The sequence below is a fragment of the Berghia stephanieae genome, chromosome 4 (genome assembly GCF_034508935.2).
Source record: "Berghia stephanieae isolate SIO BIC M18660-M18661 chromosome 4, UCSD_Bste_1.3, whole genome shotgun sequence".
Classification (NCBI taxonomy): Eukaryota; Metazoa; Mollusca; class Gastropoda; order Nudibranchia; family Aeolidiidae; genus Berghia; species Berghia stephanieae.
Window position 1 is genome coordinate 79,277,538 of NC_088363.1, and position 9,020 is coordinate 79,286,557.

The 9,020-nt window shown below is 33.4% G+C and overlaps 1 long non-coding RNA gene across 1 annotated transcript; it reads right to left on the bottom strand.

Annotated features, from left to right (window-relative positions):
• Positions 1–1,441: 1,441 nt before the first annotated feature.
• LOC144971335 (uncharacterized) lies at positions 1,442–5,714 on the bottom strand. Its single transcript, XR_013645119.1, has 2 exons — positions 5,216–5,714; positions 1,442–2,514 (listed from the first exon to the last, which is right to left on the bottom strand). It is a non-coding gene; the product is annotated as an uncharacterized LOC144971335 (long non-coding RNA).
• Positions 5,715–9,020: the final 3,306 nt, after the last annotated feature.

Below are 9,020 nucleotides of genomic sequence, written 5' to 3' on the forward strand. Positions count from 1 at the left end.
GAAAACAGGAAACTGAACATCTCCTGGAATGGGGACATATTGGAGAACAACACATTCCCCGTGTACCTCGGTGTTACCGTAAACCGCACAATGTCCTTTTCTCAGAACGCAAAGAAAACAAAAGCAAAGGTGGCCAAAAGAAACAACTTCCTAAGAAAAGAGAAGAAAAACTTACACGGGGAGCAGATCAGAAAACAGTCAGGACAACCATACTAGCCCTCTGCTATTCAACAGCCGAAAAGGTCTCACCAGTCTGAGTAAGATCCTGCCATGTCAAAATAACACCTGCCGGATCATTAGAGTAACTTGAAACCGACTGCAGTTCCAGTCCTCCATCGGCTGGCTGGCATTGCACCTCCCCACATTCGAAGAGCCACTGCTTCCAAAGCCCAGAAATATAAACAGAAAATGGACCCAAGGCACCCCCAACATGACCACAGCCCAATAAAAAGTAGACTGAAGTCGAGAAAGAGCTTCATGACGGAAGAAAGCATCAACCCTGACCATGCAGCTGTATACAGGATTTCCACACAGAGTGGGACAATCATGCAAATGAAGCTGTTGGAGATCCGAGAGAAGAACTGTCCTACGGAACCGAGCTCCCCAGGAATGAATTGGTAACACTGAACACAGCACGGGCAAAACTTGTGAGAACAACTGGTGGCATGAAAAAGTGGGGGCTGGCTGAGACTAGCTTGTGTACATGTGAATGCCCAGAGCAGACATCCTTAGAGAATGCCAGGATGGGCTCAGCTGCACTGACCATGACCTAAGAGTCTGCTCCCCAATGCTGTGGAGTGAGTTTGGTGTTGGTGCGACAAGCTATGATGATGATGACTTGCAAAATTAATAAGTCTTACACCTGGCAACATATAAAAAAAAAAGTAAGATGACAAAGATTAAGATTAGAATGTTAGGATGATGATCTTTTTAATATCAAAATACTTTTGTAACCCGGCATTGCTAACTTTCATGTGTAACCCAGAATGAAAAGTTATTACAAAAGACGAATGCAAGATATTTAGATAAATTGCTAGTCTATCATTGTGGTAGACGTAAATGTATTAAACTTACATATCCAATAACCTGTAGGTTAACAGAGAAGGAAGGGCGCACAAGTTCATTGTAATTTGAAATTGAGGAGTTGGAGTTGGAACAAAGTTGATTTGCATTGAGTCAGAATTCAATCAAGTCTTAGATTGAAGAAAAAAGCCCAAAGAATCTTTCTTTAAAACAAGAAACAAAAAAAAAAACCCCAAAAAACCTACAGCGTGCACCAGAATGAATAAAACAGGACAGTCTTTAAACTGCATCAATGGAAATCACATCTTGCATACAAGACCTCTAGTGCTATTGTGAGGACTGGTTCTCAGTCTCACCCGTCCTGCCGTATCTGAGGGCCATAACACAACTTGTGAAATCGAAATAAATTAAAAGCAGATTATAAATTTATATCACTTTTATTGTCATTTCATTCATATTCATGTTATTCAAACTGAAAATCATTTTTAAAAATATAGATAAGATGTTTCTCCATTATAAAGGTATGCTTGTATTCTCTCCTGTGAAAGAGAAAGAAAAAAAATAAAGAAAATTGATAATTATTACTGAAACTGTGTAGTTCCATTTTTTTAAATCTGTGATTTAAGAGCCTTAGCAAAAGCTTTGATTAAGAAAGGTTCTGATATGCAACATCACATGGTCCCATCTATCAAATTCTACTACCATTACAAATCAGCTACATAAATAGATTCATCAGTACTCTTATCTTGTTGATAAATTAAATTATAAATATAGAAAAGGATATAATAAACTTTTAAAAATAATTAGAAAGTTAAATGGTAGACAAGATAAAGAGATATTTGCCTATTTCTTTTTAAATTTCTTATTCATAACCAAGGAAGCAGGTTTCTTTTGCTATATTCTTCTTGACTTCCCTATGTAAATGTTTCTTTCGAGTGTATAACAAGCTCACAGGGCATTTGTATAAAGAAACAGGAGCCAATACCATTAAAATGGAGATACCACTGCCAAAAATTACAACGGGATAGAAATGCATTGGTTTTAACGTGTATTAGACGCTGTCATTAGAAAAAAGTTTTTTAAAATCTTTACAAACTACAGTAAGCTGCTTTTAAAATTAAGAAACGCTCGAAAGCAAAATATGGTCCTGTTCTCTCAATCACCGCTCTCTAGTCTCTAGATTATACTTGGTAGGTCAATAAAGCTGAGAGGTTTTATGAAGAATATAGAATAAAAACATTAATTCCATTAAAAAAACATAGAAGGGTCCATAATGATATATGAGGAACTCTATAAGATACAGTAACAAATGAAAGCCATTTTGATAATCTTGAAGGATATGACTCAATGATGATGATGATGATAATAATAATAATAATGATACTTCTTCCTGAATATAAATTGTTTAATTCCCATGGTATAGGCAGGCCAATGCTTCCAGAACAATTAAAGGAATGCAGAGACTCATTCTTGTTGTAATGTTATTTAGATCTGAAAAAAAAAGATAAGCATGGCATCCTAAACCATTTTCCCATGGTCCCATAAAAAGCAATATCATCTCACACAAAATCATAAAGTAAAATTCATATGGACCAACCAATGAATAAAAGTTATAATTATCTTATTTTATCAATTATTATCATTGGATTTATTTAACTTTATATTTATTATTATTAATTAAATGCCAATTTGAAATTAAGATAGCAATGTTTGAATGAATAACTGGATCTAACTCTACAAGTAAAATGTAAATGTGCAACTTATTCAGAGTTCATCAAGCACTTGTTACAGTCTGTTGCTTCATGTTACAGGAAAAACTCCAGTTCCATGAGCCTTATGACTCTAAAGGACCAATTATTTCAAAGTAAGATGAAATACCATTTATTGTTTAAAGAAAGTTATCAAGCACTATTTAAGGTCTGTTGCTTCATGTTACAGAAACAGGAATAACTCAGTTCCATGAGCCTTATTACTCTAAAGAACCACTTATTTCAATGTAAGAAGAAATACCATTCAATGTTGAATATATAGACATGACCTATTTCTTAATGGTTTGCTTATATTCAATAAAAACATTAGAAAACATAATGGACCTGGAACTCAGATACCACTAGGTTGTTAAAACTAAAACCGTTGTGTCAGGTCTAATTTTATCAGAGATTTATGATCATGAAGGCAAGATTACATAACCAATGTCGATTAGCTTTTAAAAAATGGGCTTTTATTTACCTTCTGGTGAACTCATTTGATCAGTATTTCCTGTATTTAACTTTTTGATCACATAAGAAAAGTCTAATAAACATTGAATATTTTTTAATGCCTCTAGATTTCACTTTAAAGTCAAATAAAATATCTGATCACAAATAAAATTTTTGATAATTCGATCAATAGAGAGAGCTTTTCAAAATTGTTGGCTTATCATTCCTCAGGCAAAATTTAGATAAGACATCATGTCACATATCATGGTGTTTCCTATGAATTACAAAATCCTAAAAAGCTTCTTCTTCATAAAAAAACGTATGAAATAAAATTAGGTAATCTAAAGTAATCAGAGAGGTTTAGTTTTCATTTCAATCCAAGGTAAATCCGTAAAGAGTTGTGGGACCAGGCCCCACTTGATCATTACCCCCAAAATAGATTGAACTAACAGGGATGTGTATAGATAGTATGCAGATGACGTCACTCAGGCCTTTGTTATTGTTTTTGCCATCCGCGTTTGTGAGTTGTTCTCACTAAACTGTATTAACCAGACTATAAAAGTTCATGGTTACACAGAGTTTGTGTGTTGGTCCGTTATACTTCCGGATGGCAATGTTGTGAACTCCTTGGCCAACCGCATTCTATCTATAAGTATAAAACTGTAACAAAACCCCACGACCCCCCACAACACTCATACAAAAACTTAAACACAGTTTTTTTCATTTTCATTCCTCTTGAGCCAAGGGAAACTCGTTGCTCATTTTAGCTGCACAGATTCATTCAATCGCTCTCTCCCCCCCCCCCCCCTTTTTTTTTAAAATCTTTTTTTTTTTTGGAGCGAGTCTATTCTTTTATCCTTTTTTGTTTGGCCTTGTTCCGTTTCTGAGCATGAATTTCTTAAAATTGTTTTTATTTTTTTTTTAAATAAAAAAATATTGTTTTTTTTTTTCCTCTATCGGTCTGGGAATAACCAATTTTCGTTATTGGCAGACCCTGTCTGGGAATAATCATAGCGACGACGAAAATATCAGACCGCACTCCCTGCATTTTACAATTGTATGTTTTCTTTCACAGAGCTACCGACCAAATAAGGCGAAACGGCTTGGAAGATCCAAAACGTCATACATGTAGTTTGACACCTGCCAAATATCAAAGATGCGAGAAGGGGTTGAGTGGGACATTTTCTTTTCCCAGACATTCTCATTTTTTCACCCCTTCCTCCCTCTCTGCCATTCCTTATCCCATCGACTCTCAGCAAAAACAATAACAACAAGTCTTATGTGGCAAAAACGGCTACCAACTTAAATCCCTCAAACAACACAAGATATTGAAAATCGGTGGCAGAGACCCTTTGTCTTGTTCCTTTTCCAGTTCCAGTCATGAATAGATAATGAGAGAATGAAGACTGTTTCGAAATCTATTATTATTATCAGGTCAGGAAAGAGCGAGAGTCAATAAAATATGACAAGCGGTGAAAGCTACGCGCCACGAAAGATGAGGATTTAAAAAAACAACTTTTGTTGAGATTTCAACTACTGAGGAGGGGGGTGTCTGCTCTTTTTTTTGTTCCTTTCTGTTTTGTTTTTCGGTCAAGTTATGACTGACGCTGACACTGACACACGTTCTAGACTGTAAACGTTACCCATAAAATGTCATAAATTACGAAAAGTGTGTTCTCTCACAGAGTAGTATTCGAATCACTCACTGAATGAGCATGAAGCAGACATGAGTGAAGGAAACGTAAACTCTGTAAGTGAGAATCGGCGAGTGAAGCTGTACTGTAACTGTAACTGTAATTTGTAATGACTGACAGCAGTCAAATTGCGAAGTGAAATGAAAACAAATAAACAAAGCATTCTAAAATTATGCCGGTGAGACATCCAAAGTTAAATACCCGAACGCTATTATGGATTAACATTGAACTAAATCGTTTCCTTCTCTCAAAACCAATCGATACAAATTACAAACTCAAACACTGAAATTGGCATCTTACCTTTGCATGAGTTGGACTGCCATTCTTTTCTGGTGATTAGGAACTTTAGCAGCCGGACAACGTTGCGCACAAAACAGGTCTCCCGTTTTTGTCGTTCAAATTGTAGATAATACTCAGTCAGTTAAAAACAAATACGTACAAATAAAATAGTTATTTATTTAAATTCTTTGTATATGGCTAAATTATTCCGAAAACCAGATTTCAAATAGTTCTTGTTTTGTTCACACAAGCGCATTGATTTTGGAGAATGAGATTGACCGTGGTCTAAAAATAGACCGACAGTAATTTTTGATAAATTTTACGATTTGTTTAATAAAAAATCAATATTTAGATATTATTTGACGCGTGATCGAGTATTTATGAATATGTGTTTCTTTTGCCACATAACAGCCAAATTTTAAAGGTTATTTTTTTCTATAATTTACATTGGAACGTGAGCTGTCAAGACAGGAACATGTGGTCTGCCACGTGCTTCTAGACCTTGTTTACGTTTGGGGCACCTTCCTTTACTGATCAATTTAAACGACCCTCGTCTTGGCAAAGACTCTCAAACCAGGTTTGAAGGACGAGTTTTCTGACCAAATTTTTAAATAATATGGTTTTTTTCCCCGGAGTACGGCAGTATAGGAGATGTCGGCCAAAAGTAGTTGTAAATGTAAGCCGTATATATTAGATTAATTCCTCCTAGTTAAGAAACAAAAGACTGATTTTTTAAAATGCTACAACGTTAAACAAAAATATGCGATAGGAAATCCATGACATTAGAAATAATAGTCATAATATGACTATGCCTCCATTCTGAAGCGACTTCTATTGTAAGATTTTGATTGAGATTTCTTTTTAAAGAAGAGGACAGACCTGCCTACTTGAACATTTAGAAAATCGTAATTTTTAGGAGATAAAGTAAAATCGCTTTAGTTAACTTTATAGATCAAAAATTTGGCCACACAAGGATTAAATAACATTTCAAAATCCTTAAAATTATGTTCTCTGACATCAACTTTATTTTTAAAATAAGTTTTAATGACTTAAAAATGCTCGTGAAGTTTTGAAATTTGATCCAAAATGTCGTAAATTTACGAATTTTTTGGATTAGTGGGCAGGTCTGGATGAAGGTCGATATTTGAAGGATTCGATTTAGGACCAACATTTGAAAAATGTGTTTGTTGTTTTTTTTTGTTTTTTTTGTTGTTTTTTATTTTTTTATTTTTTTTTTTATTATTTTTTTTTTTAAATATAGTGCGGCAGAACCATCCTGTTAAGTAAACGAAAAAGAATACATTTCGGGAGGGAAAATGTTTTGTTTTATTTTGTTTTACTTTTGTTTTGTTTTGTTGACGACTTAGGCACGACCAAAGGTTTAAATTATTGATGAGGGCGAAGACGTGAAAGGTGACAAAAAAGATATTAGCTGATAATGAATTATAATTTAATTTGATATGCCCTTAGGCCTAAGGCCTAACATGGGACACATAGAATTGTTCATTGATTTCTGAATATTATTTGTAATGTTACGTGTTGCTGCAAGTTTCTGAAAAAAAATATAAACATCCGAAACAACCCGCTAATTTTACAGCTACAGCGCCATTTGATCTTAAAGATCAATAGTGCAGATATTGAAAGAGTGCCCGAAGGCACCCAGCTTTTGGTACAAGATTTCACAATGATGATGATGGTGATGATGATGATGATGATGATGATGATGATAATAATAATAATAATAATAATAATAATAATAATAATAATAATAATAATAATAATAATAATAACAGTAATAATCATAACATTAATGATAATAATAGTTAATAATAATATATATAATAATAATAATAATAATAATAATAATAATAATAATAATAATAATAATAATAATAATAATAATAATAATAATAATAATAATAATATAAAAATAATAATAATAATAATAATAATAATAATAATAATAATATAATATAATAATAATAATAATAATAATAATAATAATAATAATAATAATAATAATAATAATAATAATAATACAGTAAAAACATGGAACCGATTGCATCATACAATTTAAAATATTAATTTGATGAACAAGTTTTAGTTCTATATCTTTTATAGCCCATGCTCTAAATGATGATAATATGTTATGATCAAATCAGGGATATTTTAACTTGTAACTTTTCTTTCCACCACAAGGTAATCAGAGGCCTTTTGACCTAAGCAACCTTGACTGTGATATGTTGTAAAACTTATCATTATTATCACTTTAATTGTAAACATAATAATTTTTAAAAATTCTATCTACATGGAGACCGGGAAAAGATGCGGGAAGGAATTTTGTGATACAGATTTCTAACAGAACCTTTCAATCTAAAAATGCATTTATTAGTCTTGAATTAAATACCGCATCATTCATAGAGCGCGACCATCGTTAGCAAAAAAGCTGAAGCCTGAGAAGTTCTCATACATTCTTAATTGAAGACACAGGTTCATACTACAGACATAATTCATTTTTTCAAAGTAATTATTTCTCCTGGGAAAAGACTGGAAAAAGCAACTAATTTCACCAAGGCCTGGGGCTATACTGTCGTCCTCTGAAAAAATACCTTTCAAAAAGTTTGGCCAGGAAACCAGTAATTCAAATTTAGATGGATAAAAATGATCTTCGTCCTGTCATAAACTCTCAAAACTAGAACTTTGGGGAAGTCCAAGGTTTGAGAGTTTTTGACAAGACGAGGGTCATTTTAATCGATGGATATTTGAAGGACTAGTTTTCTGGCCAAAGATTTTAAAACGTGGTTTTCTCAAAATACGGCCGTATAATGATGCGGTTGGTTGCGACCTGTGGAATCCATCAGCAATTCACATAATGGACATTACCAAATTATGTACCAGCACTTTGGCAGCTCAGATCAGACCAAACATTTAAGTTTCCCTTCACTTGTTCCACAACAACAAAGACCACAGCGGTTACTTTTTTTCTTCTCGTTGGTTGAAAGTTAAACGAATTACGACCAAGGCATGAATAACTATTAACTATACATTGGATGTGAAACGCACGCGTATCGTTTATGGGCAGAGACCACTTTCTGCTCATTGGAATGAGTTCAAGCATGACACAAGAAGTGAGAGGACGTTTAGCATTTTAACGAGAATACAAGTTACCTTTCCTTCCTCTTCCCCCTCCTCAACACTCAAAAAAAGGCTAAATCTCTCGGGTTCATTTTAGGTTTTCAACAGCTTTTTAAAAACAATCTTTCACAAATCCAAACTTTCGTTCATATGTCATCAAGCATATATAAATCAACATGTACTTAGTGTCAAATTTCTACTTTATTTTATAAAGAATGAAAGTAAAACATATCGCGAGAGAACCTTTTTTGAAACCGGGACCCGTGAATTGAAATGAATTAAAAAAGAAAAAAAAGCATGAACATGGTGGGATTAGTTGAGTGCTACTTGAATCCAGTTATAGTATTTTAAAAAACCCCGACTAATGTAAGGAAAATAAAATGTGAGAAAATTTAAAACACTAAAATTGTTATGATCTTTTGTAGACCTTTGCGTCAATGTTCCGGAAATATGATGAAATGGACTGTGTTGTCTCTGAAGTCGCCTCGGTTGATAAATGCTAGACAATGTTGGTCTATAAATACAACTTAATAGAATATTTATATCTTTACAATTTTGATGATTTATTGCTAAAAGATATTTAAGAGTTTATGACGTGACAACTTTTTCAAAGAGTTTACGTATCCGATATATAAACATGGTGGGTGGCCATTGAACTAGAGTGAATTCTATTATGTAGGGCAAGCGTATC